The following is a 20747-nucleotide window of genomic DNA, read 5'->3' as shown; positions in this document are numbered from 1 at the left end:
TGCGAGGCAGAAACAACCCCTTTTATTTTTTGGATGCATTAACAATGTTTTCAGTCACTTTGTTGGCGGCTTCTAAAAGGTGGGCGCTGCCAGAGATTAGCAGCATAAATTGCCTAATTGATCCATTCACTTTTTAACTGATGCTTTATTAGGAGGCTTTGTAGTGAGGAGGAGACACACACACAGACACACACACACACACACACAGGATCATATGAGCAGTTCCGCTCTTAAACGGTGCCGGACAAAGACAGTTCAGAATATGATTAACTGCAGAAACAGAGAAGAAGAAGCATGATACTGACTAAACATGTTCAGACGAATACAATCTGAAGTTATCAAACCGTCTGCTTTACGTCCACACTGAGTTTCTTTCTGAATAAACACAAACACACACCCTGCTCTGTGATCCATTAAGTGTCCTGGGTTCCCCCTCTCTGGGTTCTTGGTGGCGATATTAACACACTTCATCATCATCATTCTTCTTAACTGTTAGCATATTAAAGCTGTTTAATCTCTGCATTAATATCACAGAGCTCGCAGTATTAAAGTGATGGATGGAGGACGATCAGCAGGAACACCTTTATCATTAAACAGGAAGAGACGCAAGAAGAGCACGCACACACACACACACACACACACACACACACACACACACACACACACACACACACACACACACACACACACACACACACACACATCAGCACACGGACAGACACGCATACACACAAACATCAGCACACACAAACATTGACACACATACACACAAAAACACGAAGACACACACACAAGCAGCACACACACACACTCACATTAGCACACACACAAACACACATGCACTCACACAAACATCAGCGCGCACACACACACACACACACACACACACACACACACACACACACACACTCACATTAGCACACACACAAACACACACACGCGCATGCATGCACACACACAAACACACATGCACTCACACAAACATCAGCACACACACACCCATATTAGCAAACACACACACACACACACAAACATCAGCACACACATGCACACACACCCACACAAACAAACAAACAAACAAACACACACATCCTAACAGAGACACAAACATCAGGACACAGAAAAACACACAAAGACACATGTTGTGTTTTTTTAAATTGCAGTTGTTTCACCTTTTTGCAGCGTGTTTGTTTTTTCATTGGTTTGAAGCGTGTTTCAGTCGCTGCATGTTGTTTTTGAACTTTTGCACCAGCTTTTGAATTTGCATTGTTTCTGAATTGGCTTCAGGTTTTATCTTAATGCAAGTCGTTCTGGCTGTTTACCGAGCGTTTCACCTTGTCAGCCAACCGTACTGTTTAACTTTTTTGCAAACATTTTCTTTTTCCAATCGTCTGTCTGTGATGTTCTGCGTTTTGATTGGTGAAGCTCACCGTGCTGCACGTCTGGAAGGAAGCTTCAAAGGTCGTAATCATTCTAGAACAATGATTATCCGGTGTTCCTCCTTCTTATACCGGTGAAAGAAGGACGCATTTGAAATGCTACCCTCAGAATGATTGCAGCCCCTTACATAGTACAGAGGGTTCTAGGGTACATCGCCCTGGTTGCCCTACTTTGATTCATACCAGGACTTGAACCAATAATGCTCCAGTTCCAGTACGTCTGCCTCAGGACAGAAGATATTTAAAAGCAGTGGTCGATCCTTAACCAGATTTCTGCAGTTTAGTTAAGTTCAGTGTGTGTGTGTGGTTGTATATTAGCGTTCTTCTTCCTTCTGACAGCTTCCTGTATTTCCTCAAACACTCTGAGATGTCAGTGAAGCCTGCGCATGTCTCCCTGCTCTGTGGTTGAAGCTGCGGTCGGCTTGTAGGTGACAGAACGACTACACGTACTTTAAAATGAGAAGGTGTCGGGCAGAGCAGGAAGTGTTCCTGGTTTTCTTCCTGTAACTAAACCTCAAGACTCTGACGGCTGCCATGTTTTCTCCCGCCCCGTGTCGTGTAGTTGTCGTCATCCCGTCACAGTTATGGCTCGACGACTGGCAGGAATTTGCCCCCCAAAAAAGTGAAAGACGTCTAATCAGCAGCAGGTTTAGACTGCATCCACTGTTTGGAAACTGGAGGGAAAGTAATTAGCTAAATGTATCCTCCAAAATTAATCTGATTTCATGTCACAGTTTGTCTAATTCCTCTTATTTCTCCTACAAGACGCCTGTTTCAGTCAGCATAATTCATGTGGTTGATGGAAGCGGGATGTGAACACTACAAAGTTAACACGAGTCGCTCTGTGCTGTTCAGAACTTTTATCATCAGGAGGATTTTGTGAGGCTCAAACTGCCTCGTACTCTACTCACTACGGCTCCCAGCATGCCTGTCAGCAGCCCTGAGAGAAGAGGAGCAGGAGGAGGAGGAGGAGGAGGAGGAGTGGTGCATGTTGCATTCAGCTGTTGCTTTTATGTGCATAGAGAGGAGCGGTGACGGACGTTTTGTGTGGGAGAAAATGTGAGCGTCCTCCTGGTTAGACGAAACAACAGCTCTGTGCCTCGCTGTCGTCTGACCGTCTGAGGATTCTGTCAGTGGGAGAAAAGTCTGTTTCACTGCATGAATGAGATTTTGATCTCTGCAACAAACCTCAGCTCGTCTGTGCAGGCTCACAGTATTTTGAAATGTGTCATATCCCTATAATCTCTAAACTAGTGGAGCAAGGATCTGTTAATGAGTAAACCATAAAAGTAAGTGCTACAGGGGAAATGGTTCACCTTAGTGGACACAGTCGATGACCCATATGCAGAGACTCGGTCGTCGACACTCCACCCCTCGGCCCCTCGTTGCATGTCATCCCCAGTCTCTCTGTTTCCATAGTTTATCTCTTATCTTCTTTCCAATATATCAAAAGAAAGACAAAGGTCAAAAATCAAGATCAACAGGAGTACAGACAGTACAGTGTTTAACATATGATTATGTCATCAACAAACATTTAAGATGGAAGTCTTAACTTTCAACTGCAAAAAGAATAAAGACTGTAGCTGTTCAACTTTTTATTTCAGATCCTTTAAAACAGGATTATGAACTAAACAGCTACAGGTCTGTTCTTAAAGGGTTTATAAGGACCGAGGTCAGTCCCTCATGTGAGTCGAGACCGAGTTGTGGGTGTGGTTCATAATCTAACTGATCTGAGGCCAGGGAAAGTCTCTGATAGACCAGGACCACCCCGTGCCGCAGAACCAGGCCTGGGTTTGGACCGGGTTCTGCTGACTCGGCGCTGCTGAGCTGCAGGATTTGGCAGCAGATGAAGCCGGCCTGCTCAGTTTCCCTCCTCTGTTAAATTCCTCTGTGACACTCACCCAGATCTGGATCCCATTAGGACCTGGCCCACCAGGCCTGGAGCGAGCAGGGCTACAGACCGTGCAGATCGTGGAGAGAGACAGGACCGGGCCCCTGGAGAGGGTCTACTGTCAGTCACACATCTGCTCCCCCATCAGATTAAGAAGGATAACGCTGTTTTGTCTTTGTTTATTTTGTGTTCATAGACGGTGGTCACATCGAGCCTTTCAGTGTCTTTTCATGTGTTTTTGTTTTTATCGATTGTGTCACAGAAGTCCTTTTATCCATTAACCCTTTGAACGTGTGCATTCTGCAGGAGATAGCTGTGAGCGTCATAGCTTTTAGCTACAGTCAGATGCTAGTTAGCAGATAGTAAATCTTTTTTTTTTAGATTTACTTTTGGGCTTTTGTGCCTTTATTGTGGAGATAGGACAGTGGATAGAGATGGAAATCAGGGAGAGAGAGAGTGGGGATTGACAAGCGGGAAAGGAGGCAAAGGTTGGATTTGAACCTGGTCCGCCTGCTTGGAGGACTACAGCCTCCATACATGGGACGTGTGCACTATACCCACTGCACCACCAGCGCCCCTTCAAATCGCAATTTTGAACAATGTTATTGCACATTGCATATATTTCTCATATTGTGCAGACCGAACGTTAAGCTGGCTCTACAGTAGAATCCGTCATACCACCAATCACCAGTCAGAAGTAGTTTTTTTTGTATCGATTTCTTTCCCGAACCCTTCACTTCTTCTGATCTAACCGGCTTTACCCCCAAACACCTCAAACTAACACATTTTTCTCCAGAACCCGGTTAAATGTCCGGTTTATATTCCCATTGAGAAATATATCAGACAATATTTTCTGGTCCCTCCATCTGTGTATCTCTCTCCATCTGCTGACTCCATGTGCTGTTTGTGTGTCTCTCTCTCTGCTCTCTGAAGGACAAAGATGCTCCTCCATACGAGGCTCTCGGGCACAGACCCTCGGTGAAACACAATCACTCTGTGTTGATTTTTGGGAAGAGGGGGAGGGATTAAACGGATGGGGGGAAGGTCAGAGTCCATCCTGTCGTCTGCCGTCCTGTCCCTCCAAGCCATCCTCCATCGCTCTGAGTGTCCACTGACTGACGTTTCTGTTCAGCGGTCAGGTCCTGGCAGCCATGCCGCTCCGCCGCCACCTGATACACAACAACAACAACAAATAACAACGAGCCCAAACCTATAGCCTCCCTATCAGCCATCCATCCACTCCTCCATCCATCCATCCATCCATCCACTCCACCCTCGGCCTGCTGATTGACTTTGCTCTGGTCACTCTGTCCCAGCAGCCAAACTGACAGCCGTCTCTTTGTTTGGAAGGAAAGTCAGGCTAAACTGCAGGCTAAAGTCAGCACACCACTCCGATTGATTGTGGCCTGGTGTAGTGACAAGCTGAGTGAACAGGAGTTCAGATTAAACTCAATAGAGTCAACACTCTGATGGAGCAGTGGTTAAAAAAACCTCTCTGTCCTTTATCAACACTGACAGGTGAACTATCAGAATAAAAGCCATTTCAGAATTCAGGCCTTTAAAGCCTTAAAAATGGTATACGTTTTTATGTCTTTCATTGGGTTTGTTTGTACTAGAAAATGGAAAACTCTTTACTGTGGGGGTTTTCATCAATTCCAGTAAAAAAAAGTTTAGTGCAATCTTTTTGGCATCCCATGGAGTAGAAAATATTTCTTCTTGGTTATTGTGACTTTTATTTTCAGTCGAACACATTTGCTCTTTAAATGTTCAAATACATTCCAACCCTCACCTATGGTCGTGAGCTTTGGGTAGTAACCTAAAGAGTGAGATTGTGGATACGAGCGTCTGAAATGCGTTTTCTCAGGAGGTTGGCCGGGCTCAGCCTTAGAGATGAGGAGCTTGGACATCCGGAGGGAGCTCGGGGTAGAGACGCTACTCCCTACCCTACTCCCCCATTGAAAGAAGTCGGTATGGGCATATGATTAGAATGCCTTCTGGGCGCCTTCCTCGGGAGGTTTTTCAGGCACATGCAACTGGGAGGAGAACCTGGTGTAGACCCAGAGATGCTTAAGGGGTAATATATCCCATCAGGCCTGGGAACGCCTCTATATCCCCTAAGAGACACTGGAGAACGATTATGGGGAGAGGAATATCTGGGTCGATTTGCTTAGCTTGCTGCCGCCATGACCCGACCCCGGATAAGCAGAAGATAATGGATGGATGGATGATATACTCTGCAGATTTTTCTAAGTCAAGCAGAAGTTTACCCAGTATTTTCCTTGCAGACACTATTAAACATATTATCATGGAGCCAGTGGAGTATGGATTTGACTCTGAATTAATTTATTATAAACGTTTATCAGGTTAAGATTTAAAAAAGGAAAAGGAAGGTTACCGGCTCAAACAGAAGGTCTGAAACAGTTTGATGTGTCGATACATGTTCAGTCATAGAAATAAAACAGAAACTCTGGTGACCCTTTGGTCGGGGCCAAGAGTAAAGTGTTGAGATCAGAGCAGACGTTATTCACTTTCATAAGTCAACACCCTGAGACGAGCTGGAGCTGACTTGAGAAGAGCGAAAGTGTTTTCTAATCAGTGTATGGGTCAGCATGTAACACAGTCTTTTGGCCAGTGGGATGAGTTCACTTTGATCAAGGAGGAAGTATTCTGTTTGAATGAGTCGTTTGGCTCCGGGCAGCACAACTTTCAGGGGACACAGCAGCCCAGACCGGGCAGCTGGGGGGTTCAAACTGGGATGTTTGTGGGATTTGGTGGATGCCCCAGACCAAGACTTCTCAAACTCTTTCATATCAAACAGATCCAGATTAGACTGCAGACCCTGGTTCGCTCTGATTCAGACTCATCAGGGACGACTGTTTTCACTGCTGAGATGATTGATCTCTGAGAACTTATTTTAGGCTTCGTCTGCCAACCCAACTCGTACTCTTGCAGCACAGAGATCTCCTAATGCTCAGAGGATCACACTTCATGTTTAAACTCTCCGCACTACTTTACATTTTATCTGCATAAATAACTGAGCTGCCCTGCTGCCCATCACACCCCAAGCCAGAAACTAAACAAGAAGTGACTGAAGACGTTTCAAGACAGACTATTTGCCATTTCACTTCTAACACAAATTTATTTGACCAATTATTTTTTACAATTTGTGTTTTAAGAAGGTGCCAGGTTTCAACGGCAGTTAAGTCCGAATGAGAATCACATTTTCACCCAATATCAGTATAAGTTCTGCCATTCATCCCAGATACCTCGCTGAACCAATCTCCATCCTGTTTGTGTTCATATCATCCTCTGGACTCTCTCACAGCTGGGTTAACCTCCCTCCTCCTCCTCCTCCTTTATAAACTGTGTCTCGACAAACTTTGCTGCTGCTTCCAGTTACTTGAGGCTGACTAGGTTCAAGTTTGATGACCTGTAAAGGCCCTGACACACCAAGCAGACGGCAAAGAACTCGTGGTGAGGAAGGCCGACTGTGGCCTCCTTTTTCTTGGCAAAAAAGTTGCACTTGAACACACCACAAAGACTACAGCCAACGGCCAACCACCACATACGTTCTGCTCATGCATGAGAGGAAATAACTCTCCATGCCAGCAGGGGTCGGTAGTCCATTGTTATGATACGAGAAGACCATTTTCACACCGCTGTCGCTCACCACTCGTATTATATGTAGTCTACTTATGGAGAATAATGACTGATAAAAAGTTAAAAATGGTGCTGGTGTTGTCAGCTCTTGGTCTTTCAGTGGAAAAAGAAAAGAAGAGGTGGAGGAGACAAATAAGGAGAAACCGCACTAATGGGTGAAAGAATGGATACTACAGCGGCATGCTCAAGGGGCTTTACTGAACCTGTGACGAGAGCTGGAGAGAAATGAAACCTCTGAACAGCCAATCAGAGAGATTTCTCTCACCGACGCCGATTCAACATGTTGAAGGGGGCCAACAGAGCTGGACACAACACAAAAACTAGGGCCGCTCGCTGTTGGACCATCTAGGGCCGACGACCAGTGTATCAAGGCCTTGTCATTTTGAGGAGGAAAAAAATAATCCTACATCTTTAATTGTTTCTCATAGCTTCTGTGTTTAATTCCACTCTGGTTGTTTGAGGATGAAAAGTTCCCTTTATCTATCTCACAAACTTACATGCATATTTGCAGTCACTAACAAAATTAATTCCCCAGTTTGAAAACCTTAAACTAAGCCAAATTCTCTCTCTCTCTCTCTCTCTCTCTCTAGAAAAGGCCTGATATAAACAGAAAGACCCAGATTCTCTGTCAGCTCTATTAATAGACATCTCTTTAAAATGCAGGGACAGTTTCTTGGCTGGGCCGGGGGGGCTGACAGTGCCGGTCACCTCGCACCAGACCTCAGCTGCACTGGGGGCACAAACACACTCCGACTGATTGATTGCAGTTTGGTTTCTTTCCATTCATTAGCCGGGCTGCTCTGTGACAGGGCCTAGCAGCGAGCTTCATGTAGACCGCTCTTCTTCTTCGTTGTGGTGTCCAGGCGCTCACTTTCCTGAATTCCCGACATTGTACTCATTCATGCAGCCTGAGATTAGGAATAATATTATTCAATCCCTTTACTCCTAACAAACCCTTATACTCACCTTCTTTCTCTCAGCCCAATTTTAAGAGCCCCTTCATGTCCAGACTGCATCGTAAATACGGTACCTTAAAGTACTCACCTGGAGTACCTTCAACAAGGGGGATAAAAAAAGGCCTCTACAACACATGCTGTAGTTTAAAGACAGGAGATTTAGAGGTCCAAATAGTGGGGAAATTCTCTTTTGAACCTCATTTCTTAGAGCTTTGTGAAGCCCCTCGCATGCCTCCACCCTCCTCCTCCTCTTCATCTCCCTCTGTCCTCCTCGTGTCGTCCCGGCCTGCAGGGCAGAGCTGCTGTATGATGGCATTTGGAGGCGCAGAGGAGTCAGGAGAGCTGTCTGAACCCGCGGCTGTTTGCAGGGTGGAGGAGGGGGGTTGGAGGATTGGAGGGTGGTCCTGTAGAACCCCAGAGAGGAGGAACAAGCTGAAGGTTTACAGCTGACATTTGTGCTGCTGCAGGGAGAGAGAGGAGCTTCTACTGAGGTACTCTGAGGATGCAGATTTGCTGCTCGGGACGTCACTTCTCTTCATCCATTAGGGGTTAAAAACTGTCCATTCTGTCCTCACTCAGGCATATCATCCTGAGACAACATCATCTAAGGTGCTTTATGGACTTCATGAGTTATCTCCTGCAGGTTGCCTGGTAAACTCTGTCATGACTGCTTACAATAGCCGGACATCCTGCAGCTTTTATTTAAGTTTGAACACAAAAAATAAACACTAGTTTTCTAAGAAGCATCGTTAATATCTGCAGAAAGACCTAAAAGGAATAACTGGTGGCAGGAAAAAGCATATGGTGGACGTGGGGCCAAGATAAAATTAGATCAAAATGCTGTCAGTCATATTATAATCTATAGTCGTTTCAATGTTAGGATTTTGTAAAATAAAATGGAAAATAACATTTGAAGCCTCCACACAGAACAACACAGAGCTTATGTTTTTAAAGTGATGCATTGATAAAGTTTGACTTACTAATGTGTCCTTTTTTAACCAAACTGCAGTTTATATATATATATATATATATATATAAATGTCCAAACTTAAGCCGCTTCCTGTTTTATACAGTGCACTTTCATGAGTACATCCACTTCTGTCACTGTAAATACTGTGATCTATCTTCTTATGCTGACAGAAAGAAGCATCTTTCCGTCTGTGTGTGTGTGTGTGTGTGTGTGTGTGTGTGTGTGTGTGTGTGTGTGTGTGTGTGTGTGTGTGTGTGTGTGTGCGTTTGCATGTGTGTGTGTGCAGATAAAGCAGCCGGACTTAAACACACTCTTAACTCTCTCCGGTGCAGCTTCAAACCCCCGCCTTAATAAACCTGAAAATAAAAACTGCTCGCTCTTTTCATAAAACGTCTGGAGGGCAAACAGCGATAAAGTAGCGGGGTGGGCTTGTACCTCCGGCCCTATTAATTGGCTGTGCCGCTGGGGCCCCGGGGCCGAGCCTGTTACCTGTGTGAAGAGAGGCGATTAATGCCTCCCCTTTGACCGCGCCGGCTCTCAGCCCGGCTCTGCGGAGACGCTCTCTAATTAATCCACTCTTACTGTTGTAATAGGCTCCTCCTCGGGGAGCGCTCGGCCTCGGCTTTAAGCTCCCCAAATAAGATTTCTCTCTTACATGGTAAACAACAGCAGCTCTCACGGGACGCAGCGCAGGAAGGGGGAGGAAACGGAGAATCAGAGGAGAGAAAACAGCCTGATGCTGCTCCACCTGAAGAAATGAAGCTTGCTGACAGGCGGAAATGTTGATCACAGATCTGTTTTCACACTCCACATTAAACAGAAAAGTATATCAAATAATAACAGTGCAGAAGACAACATGCAGAAATGCAGCTAAGCCATGAGTATGTATAGATGAGGTCCTCTGAACATGAATTATTAGTATGCATTGTTCATATCTTAAACTGGAACAGGAAGTCTCATAACGCTCACAGAACAATATTTCATTTTAGGTCCATAGTGCTGGAGCAAGAAACGTTTGGTGCAACCCAAAAAAAAAAACATCCACAGCTCTCAGTCTGACCACTGACCTGCAACTCGCTCAGCTGTGCACACTCTACCCTCATATAACTATTTTTATTAGGTGATAATTGGTCGTCAGAGAGATAGAGACATTAGAAAACTGACACACACACACACGCTAACACTCTCAGCACCTCGTCTTCATCAGACGACCTGTGACAGTCTGACCCTGAAGCTGAGACCAGAGATCCGCACTGTGACAGCACAGAGGTGATAAAACACACACACACACACACACACACACACACACACACACACACACACACACACACACACTCATGTACAATCACATTAGCGTTGGCAGCAGGCAGGAGGTGCTAAATGGCCTCAAATGGACTCAGTCAGAAGCTAATGATGCTAACACATGTTTCACAGCACTGAGGATCAGGGAGAACAAATCAGCAGCAAGCAAGCACTGTAATGTTACAACACTGGTCACTGTGCTGATGCATCATGGGAACAAACCTGCACTGAAGCATCATGGGAACACACCTGCACACATGTGGACATGTAGCTGTACAGGGGTAATGACTTGAGGGCAGCAATAGATACATGCAGGCCCCTTAATCCAATAACAAAACACATTTTTAGGGGGAATATTAAGTCACCAATATTTAATACGTTTCATCTTAGTTGCAGGATGATGGGTGTGGTGACGCATACTTGTAATCCAAGGTACCAGGAGGCTGAGGCTGTGGCTGATGCATGGTCCTGATCAATAAAGGATATTTTAGGATTTGCAGCATCCACACATATCATACTGATCGTACAGAAAGGATTAAGGGTCAATACATATAAAAACAGGGCCCCATTAGATTGGCTTTGTAACTTTGCACTTTACTCTAAGAAGTATTCATAGAAGTAGAAAATGTTTAAACTGTTTATGAAAGCAGGGTTAATGTTGTTAATGAAAATATGAGAATAAATCCTTTCAGGGAGGATCCCTCCAGAAATAGACCCCCTTTCTTACTCCCCATTTCCACACGCTCTTTGAGCGCCACACACAACGCTACCATTCGCTGTCACTCTTTGATTGTGTTTCCACAGCGTGCCAGCAGCGCCCCTACGCTCTGCTCCGTTTCAAATACGCTGCAAGTTGACGTTAAAGAGATTTTTTAAGCAGAGATCATTTCTTTTCTTTTTTTTTCTCTTTATAAATTTTTTTAAAGATTTATTTTTGTGCTTTTGTGCCTTTATTGGAGAGATAGGAAAAGTGGATAGCGATGGAAATCGGTGAGAGAGAGTGGGGATTGATGCAGGAAAGAAGCCACTGGTCGGATTTGAACCCGGGCCGCCCGCCTGGAGTACCAAAGCCTCCATACATGGGGTGCACGCACTATCCACTGCGCCACCAGCGCCCAATAATTTCAGATTTTTTAAGCAGAAATAAAGAGATCAGACTTAGTTGCCAAAACTATGATTTTACCTCCACAGACCACAGGAGTCAAAGCTCTACTGCTGCCTGGATTGGTTGTTTTTTTAAAGGAATTTATTGTACATGTTAGTGATGAATATCCAACAACGTAACAACCTAGTCTAATGTTTAAACAGTAGTAATCTTGAGGTGGGATTTCCTGCACAACCAGGATGTTAAAACATCACTTCCCTCTCTGCAGAAAGGACTGAAGCGTGTCTGAGTGAAGAAATGTGAACATCAGGAAAAACGTTACACACCTTTCAGGTATCACATCCCCGCTGCAGGTAATATATTCATTATAAAGAAACATAATGTGTGACTCCTGCCCCCCCTGCACCTCCTCACTCACTGTTTTGTACGACAAACGCTGGATTTTTTTATTGGATTTCACAACTTTGCAGAACATGATTGTGTGCTGAACTCCGCTGCAAATGAGAATAATAAAAGTGGAAATGTGTGATATTCATTTCATGCATATTCAAAACTCACCTGCTAGGTGTTATTGCAATAATAAGCACTAAGCTCCTTTTCTCTATAGGCCGTGCATGCTGATGGAGCCGCAGCACAGAAACAGCTTGAATCCGGACTCACAGATTCAGCTCACTAATGAGAAAACAATAGGGGAGCCGGCTCAGTCTCACGCCTTCTCCTCACATATCTCCACGTTCTGCCTCCTTTCTATTCTTGCTGCTCTGCTCACACCTCCTCCTGTACCAGTGTGTGTGCGTGTGTGTGTGTGTGTGTGTGCGTGTGTGTGTGTGTGTGTGTGTGTGTGTGTGTGTGTCGCAGTGGGTGAGGGGGGGGGTATAGTGAAAATTCTCCTGAGCTCTGGTCTGAAGATGCTGAAGCAAACACTCTCACCTATCAAAGCCTCAGGCGGGGGTCCCACACTCCCTGAAACTGATATTATTTCTATTTGATGATTAAGACACCAGGCTGACTGTGGACACAGCAGCGTTTCTGTCAGGGGGGGTGGGCAGTGGGCTTTAACAAACCAGGTTACTGCACTCTGTCCTGACCACACAGACAATCAACACACTCCTTCTCCGACCACAACTTCACAGCCGTGTCATAAAACCATGTTATACTTTTGAAAACAGAGAAACTCAGTCCAGGTTGAAGTGATGGTCAGTAATCGTCACCTTCGAACCAGTAACCCTCTGATCCCAAACATTTTTCTGCTCCACTTCCACCTCCATCCCTTCCCATTTCTTCTCCATGTCTAGGCTGCCATCTTGCAGAGTACAGGGTGATGGGGGAGGGAGGGAGGGGGCTGCCGCCATGCAGTCACCTGGTCTGAGCCTGAGGACGTCTGCTGATGATGAATTGTTCATTTGTTGTGTCCGCATACGGGCGAGAGACAGAGAAAGAGAGCCCCAGGCCATTACCCAGCCTCAGCATATGCACAGCAATTTTACCCCACCCCCTCCATCCAGATACCCGCCCCCCTCCCCTCTACGTTCACACACATCACAGAGGCTGCAGACACATGGATCAGCGACCTCCTCCTCCCTCCTCCCTCCTCACCCTTTCTCCCTAACATCCTATTTTGATGTGCACAGCAAGGGTCACCGGGGGTCACGTCTGGATGGAAAAAAACGGGGTGAGAACGGGTGAGAGGAGGGGGAGGAGAGACAGGGGACTTACAGCCCGGGGGTGTATCTTACACACACACACACACACGCAAACAGATGCAAACATGCAGAAGACTCTGCGGGGGCAGTCGGAGTGTTTTGACACGCACAGTTACACGGACGCAGAGCAGCTAACACTAATGATAGTGATGCTTTCAAATGTACACATGTGACCACAGACACAAAAAAACACACACATGGTGATTGTACTCTTTTATTCATCCGTTAACCCTTTAAATCCAGGTTTCTCTTCTTGTTTCTCCCATGCAGGGCTCAGGTACACGGTCTTTTCTTGTCTCCTTAAAGCGTCATGATTTAAGCACAAGCAGCTAAATGAAAAGTGATTAATTCATGGAAGGGAGGGCAACATCGCTAAACATTAAGGATAACAGTAGCATGAGTTAAGGAAAGCTTCTCAAACTCAGCAAAATGATTCAGTTAATTTTACTAAAGTATATCTGCACTGATTGGTTACACCCTCCTATTTATGTTCTCCAATCACTCTTTAAGAAGCTGCAACCATTTCTTTCAAATGTTACTTTTTCTTACTCTATTTGTTGGTATAAGGCACTGTCCAAACTGCAAAGTAGTTCTACTACAATAAACAGACTTGTGTAGTGCTTCTCTCGTCTTCTGTCCAACAGACTGCCCAAGCCCTCTATGAGCAGTCTGTTGTAAGACAGGCACAGAAAACAGTGTGTGATCCTACCCACACTCTTCACTCTGAGTTTCAGCTTTGACCCTCTGGGAGAAGATTCAGGGTCCCTCAGACCCGGCTGAACCGCTACAAACATTAATTTGCGCAAATGTCCATTAATATTCTGAATAACAGGTACTGTAGGATGTGACCAGGGTCCGTGCTATATGACAATATGTTTCTGCTGCAAGAAGGTATTGTTATGTTTATGTTGAATTGTTACTTGAAATGCAAGTAATCCATTTCTGTATTTTATCATTCCAGGACAGAGTCCAAGAAAAATGGGGTTCAGCGTCTTGCCCAAGAACACTGCAGGAGTTAGGAACTACCTCCAACATTCTGACTGACTGATGACCGGCTCTATACTGAACCACAACCACCACAAACTCCTTCATTGAGGAGGGTTACATCACACCCTGAAACACCACCCTACATCAACACCTTTTCCACGTTGGTGTAAACAAACTGTTTCCCTTCTTTAGCGTTGAACAACAGAAACGGACAGAAATGTCCTCCGTCACAGACTTTGTCAGACTGAAACGTTGTCTACAGAAATCAAAAATCATTGTTACACCTTCACAACGTCTGTGGACAAATGCGGTCTTGTAATTTGGCTGAACTGTCCGATCTTAAACGTCCTCTTTGATGGTGGAATGACTGAAGGACAGCAGACTGTGTTGCAGACGTTTCACCTTGGAGCCGAGTCGATCAGCGGTCACAAAACAATCGCTTTCATATCACAAACTATTGATCCATATGCCTCTGATTGTCGGGGGCCTAATGTCCTATGAGAACAATAAAAGCATCTAAATTGGTGTAGGAGTAAAGAAGGGAAGACGGTGAAGGACACTCTGCAGACGGCGTGACAGAGCGGCTGCAGGATGAAGGCGAGTGTACGGGGGGATATTAGTATGTACGGAGGAAGCGGCCGCTGGCTGTATCAGGCAGGATTTATTAACACACATTGATCCAGGTGTCTTTGAACATGACTTTCCCCCCACCGGCCCCTCAGATGGATGTTAATCCCTCCGCTGTGAGAGAAGAGTCCATGATCAGTTCATTTCCAGCGTTAACTGGTGTTAGAGTCACACAGGTCATTTATGAGACGGAGACAAAAAGCAGAGAGTTTCAAACCTGACATTAAACGATATGATTTAAATAAAGAATATAATGTGTGCTGCAGTCTGAGGATGCACCAGAGCTGTTTGGTCCGTTTGAAACAAACCCAGGTACACTTTTTATCCGATTGGTTCGTTAGACTTAGCATGGAGTGAATCATCAAACGAACTCTGGTCCACTTGAAAACAGGAGTGTCTGTTGGCTTCCAAGTGCAGCAGAGTTCGGCTCGCCGCAGGTGAGAACCCGATCCAAACCAAGCGAGGGAAGTAAACCAAACCCTGCTTGGTTTCATGTAGCGTCAGAATAAAGGCAGTAAAGGATTACTCTGTTTGTAACAGCTGTGAAAGTTGGAAAAGAAGTTGGTACCACTGAGCTGACAGACTTGGGGTGATACACACAGCAAAATGTTTTTTTCATAGTTAGGTGCGTAGCTGACATGATTGACAGGTGGGCGTGATGTAACGGTTTGTCAAGAGGCTTAAAACCCGGCTCAGCTCCAGCACTCAGCCTGTCGTTAGGTTGACTGAAAGTTAGGCTGAGACAGCATTTCCAGCATGGCGGCTGCTCCTGATGAGCCTCCTGCAGGGACAGATGGCTGACATCACTCAGGCTTCGCCCATTAACATTTACAGTCTCTGGTTCAACCCAAAATGTTAATATTCACTCTTCAAGATGTAGGCCAGGAAACCATCCTGATGCACCTTTTAGCTTCAGCTTGGTTCGACCACTCTTATGGTAACCATGGACACAACACTATGAAAAAAGAAATGTGGCCCATTGATGAGTTCAGATATATGTGTGACCAATATTCTTATGAGGTCAGAGAATAAGGGCCAGTTTCACCTTTGTGATGACATGAACGGTGTGCTTGTCCCATTCTTTTCTTCTGAGATTTTAAAAAGATTCATAATTTCCAAAAATCGATTTTTGGCTAATCAGTAACTCCCTCCTAAGTGCTAAAGCTAACTCTTTAATTCAGTAGAACACCAAGTGGAGCAGCAAGAAATTCAGTCAGTCTCGCAGATGACTGGAGTAGATCCTGTAGTATGTACTAAATCAAAAATAGACTTTGACTCAATGAATCCCGAATCGTTTCGAATTGAAAATAGATTCTGAACCGAATCGTGACGACAAGAATCAAAAACAAATCGAATCGAGAGACATCCAAAGATTCCCAGCCCTAGTGTCTATCATGAATCTTAATGTTAATACGGACACAGAAGGAGACAACAATTTGATTAGACCCATCACACATGTGACATGTTTAACCTGAAGATCCAAGCTGCACACTTTGTTAACCCATCGTCCATTTCATTGGGACGTCTCTTCACTTTCTGTCTCTGGTTTCAGCAAAGGAAAAGATGTAGGGAAATGTAAATGGAGTGGTTTGAGCTGGACTCTTAATCCCAGCGCTGATGAGCTTCATGAGGATCATTTATCTGCGTCCATAATTTACTTTCCTTCTTCCTAAACTGATAAGAGTTCAGTGATGAACGCACAGTGGTGTACACTGCACACCGACTAAACGTTTAGAAAGTCGGCATCCCATCCCCAAGAGCACAGAGAAGAGGAGCCGCCACATTTGTGCAAACAAAGAAGTTAATTAGGGGCTTTAGCATAATTCCAGGGTCACACTAAACTCTGAAATCCCATTCATGATTTAATGGCCGCTGACATGTTGCATGATGGGAGATATGTGCACTCGCTGGGGCCGTCTGCAGCTCATCCTAACGAGGCAACCGGACAAAGAGAGGTCAGAGCGAGACGCGCATAACCAAGAAGTGGATCTAATGGCTGCTGATTTAACCTCTGACCTTTTCACGTCTACGCTTCAGGGTCATGGTCAAGTTTCACGGTTGATATGGAAACAAGAGAGGCCGTTTCTGACCCCCCGTCCACTAATGATAACCTCACAGGGCTGCGGTATTTATCAGGAAGAACAATAGACGTGTCATCTGAATATTTCAGAGCCGACCCGGGTGAGAATGACTGATGACTGCGTCTGAGCAGCACAATGGCTGCACATGAAAAACACACACACACAAACACTCAGAGTCACACACACACACACACACACACAAACACTCAGAGTCACACACACACACACACACACACACACACGCACACACACACGCACACAAACACTCAGAATCACACACACGCACACACACACACACACACACACACACACACACACACAACACACACACACACACGCACGCACGCACACACACACACACAAACACTCAGAGTCACACACACACACGCACACACACACACGCACACACACACGCACACACGCACACAGACACACACACACACACACACACACACACACACACGCTCACAAACACTCGGAGTCACACACACACTTAGTATTATTTATTCTCTCAGGTCGGAGACATAAATAATAAATCCTACATCTGACACTGAACCTGTTTGCTGTGTTTGCTCTTGTAGCCGCTTCAGGGATCAATAAAGTTTACATTTTTTATTCTTCATTTGGAATGAGAGTAAATTATGGCATCATGATTCAGTGAGTCGGCGATAATGACTGGAGCCCGGCGGGTCCTCCGAGTCGTTACAGAGGAGATTAATTTAAACCATATTTGAACACACTGTTTGTCCATCCCGCTCCATTGACCCTGGCAGAATTCCTAACGCTCCGGACTCTGCTGCAGCATCTGTCTGAGACCGCTCAATACACACCAGCACAGGGGGAAGAGTGTGTCTGTGTGTGTGTATGTATGTGTGTTTGGCAGGCTGCTGCTTTGTCTGTCTGAGCAATAAGCTGAAGCTGCTGAATAGGAAATGTTTACCAATAAATATCAACTGAATCTTATGAAGGTTTTTATTCATGGTGAAATATTTGGATTGTTCTAACATTCCTTTTGATAAAGATTTAAGAGGTGTATTTTTAATTACTCGATAATTCCCGCCAGAGTCACTGTTTAAATGTTAAGTCACTAGTTAGACACAGTTGACCCATCTGCAGAGATATCAGCTGGTTACTTGCATAATTTCATCTCAGTTTGTCCAGCATGTAGCGAGATGACATCGAAGAGGACAAATAAAAATACATAAAAAAACAACAGAGGTTGTTCTACGCTTCATTTTCAGCATAGACGAACTCCTCTTGCACTCCAATGTTCTCCTTCCTCATTAATTCAAAAATTACAGAGGCAAGATGGTGGGGCAACTCTTTTCACCGCGGAGCCGCCATCCGCTGAAGTAACGATAACATAACATCGGCCACTGTAACGCCTAATTGAGACAGGCTGCACGTTGGCTGAATGAGGGCTCTGATTTTAAAATAAAGGATAGAGCAGTTAATCAGGTAGAGAGAGAGTGGGGAAGGACATGCGGGAAAAAAAGCTACAGGTCCGATCCGAACATGGGCCGCCCACCTGGAGGACCACAGCCTCTGCACACCAACCAATGCGCTACCAGTGCCCCTTTTTGAGTGAATGTCAACAAGAGCTTTCAGACTGTCATGAGCGGTGCACCTCAAACGCCGGCTATCAAGAGAATAGAAGGCCCGCCTGCTCCGAGAGGTTCACAGGGACTGAAACACTGCGATTCTTTCTGATAAATTGGTAAAACCGAGCAAGCCTCAAGCTTCATGGGATAGCTGGATGTGCGAACGCCTCCTTTAAAAATGTTCTAAAATGCAGAAATGTGGAATAAATATGATGAAAGATGAAGAGAAATGATCAAGACCTCGCTCACCTTAAGTGTGTTAAATCAACATGAATGTGATGTAGATTTGTTGTTTTGAATAGAGGGATGTGTAACACCTGAACGGCGTCTCTCACATCATATAAGGTGGCTGAACAGAGCATGTTAAAGTATCCAATGACAGGACTGGCTCACCTGTAATGTATGCAAGCTCCTCTCCAAGTTTCTTCTCAAAACTTTAACGGGAAGAAAAGAAGGATAAGAACTTTTTTTTTTTTTTGTTCAGAAATGATGAAAACCAGGATCAGGTATTAATTCACCTCTCACTCCTAATTCGGATGGGAACGTGGGACGGCCCTGCTAATAACCGCAGACCGCTGAAAACGAAGCGCGGGAGAGGAGGAGGTGGAGGAGGAGGGCAGCTTGTGAGAAGAATAAAATTTCCATGGCTGATCTGCTGGAGCAGTTGTCGGGAGGTTAAGGTGAAGGCCAATCCAGCTGTAAGAGGGGCCAGGATTAAAGTCTTTGAGATATGGATCCAGGGGCTCTCCGGCTCTCAGTACCAGGGCTTAAGTACCGTATCCGTGGACAGACGGATCAATACCCCTCGCCTTTCTTTCCCTCCGTCTTCAAGGAGATTTTAGGCAGAGCTTTCACGGGGTCCTCTCCTCCTGCCCCTAATGACACGGTGGGAGCTGCGATCAGGCCGAGGGCTTCAATCCTGCAGCTCCTCGGGGGGGCTGCACAGAGGCTGTAAGTCTTAGCTTTATATGGAACATATCTGCAGAATCGTACTTATTTCACGTGTCATAAAATGTACAGAACATGAGCTCTACACATGCTTTTAAATCACAATAAACCATCACATCGTTGCTGTGAGAAAAGAATGTAGTATAGGGTACAGGAGTGTTTTTCCACATACACTGTTTTGATTGAAGTACTTCTCATAGTACATGTAGAGAGGGTCAGTGAGGGTTTGCGCTAGACCTCTAAAACCTTCCTCTCAAATTCAATAAAGTCAAATCTAAAGCTGGAGACATCAAACACAAACACACAACTCTTTTCTTTGATTAGGATTTCTCCCTCTACTGCAGATACATATCTATACATCCGACCGTTACATATTAAGAGCACATAAAAAATGAACTCATGCGTAAGCTGCTTCATCATGATGTTCTGATATTTTCATCGGTAACCTGCACATTTCACTAACAACTAATCTGATGTAGCTCCATGATTTTCTACAGAATTTCACATTTTTGCAGGTTATGTCCCGGTACCGGCTTGAGTGATTGCGAAAAGATTGATTGGTGACCATAGTTCTTAAAGATTTTAGCAAATGAGTTTTGCATGGTCATGTTGTAGCTCCGCTTGAGCTCAGCTTTAAAAGCAGTGCTCATGTGACATCAGTAAGAGTCCCAGGCCAGGAAACGAGGACTGAAATGGAGTTTTCCCACAACTTATTTGCAGCCAATCATCAGTCAGCTCATCATTCATCCGCTACCACCACTCCATTGAGGTTTTGCATTGCCTTGACTTTTTATTAATTCCCCCTTTAAACACCACATAAGGCTTCAGTTTTGTCCCGTCCGTTTTGGCGGGCAGCACCACGGTTAGGCGACTCTCTTTGTGTCTAGTAGTTTTTGGCGGGACACTGCACGCACATCTCGCATCCACAACAAGTTACTTTGCCTTTCCATTGGTGGGATATACGATCTGGAATCCATACAGTGTGTCTCTTTTTTTTGTTGACTGGATGCTCTTTGTGCTGCCTTGTCTGACTTCCTGTGCAGGTCGAGCTGCAGCTCAGCTTGATGCGTGCTTGCAGAAACAGACTGGGTTGTGTGCAGTGGAAACACAAGCATCGACCAGAGAGAGCATGATCCGCTTTAGACTGCATGGTCCATACTGGACGCAGCGCACACTCATATCCTCCGGATACTTGAACACTATTGGGTTGTCCGTTCCAGGGGATTAGGATGATGCTATGGACAAACAGGAAGGAAATAGTTTGAACATATTGTAAAGATAATTCAAATCTGTGCAGAATTTCAGTTGAAGGCAGGGGATATATAGAGCTCAAGTGTTGTTCGCAGAAAGTCCAGATTCACTGTTTCTCTTGGTTTGATTTCAGACTTCTGAACTCCGGACATGAAACAAACTCTGGATGAATTTCAGCCTCAACCTTTTGTGATGTCACAGGCCACCTCTGATCTGTGATTGGACG

The sequence above is a fragment of the Labrus bergylta genome, chromosome 18, assembly GCF_963930695.1.
Source record: "Labrus bergylta chromosome 18, fLabBer1.1, whole genome shotgun sequence".
NCBI lineage: Eukaryota > Metazoa > Chordata > Actinopteri > Labriformes > Labridae > Labrus > Labrus bergylta.
Note: the sequence above shows the minus strand (reverse complement) of the source record.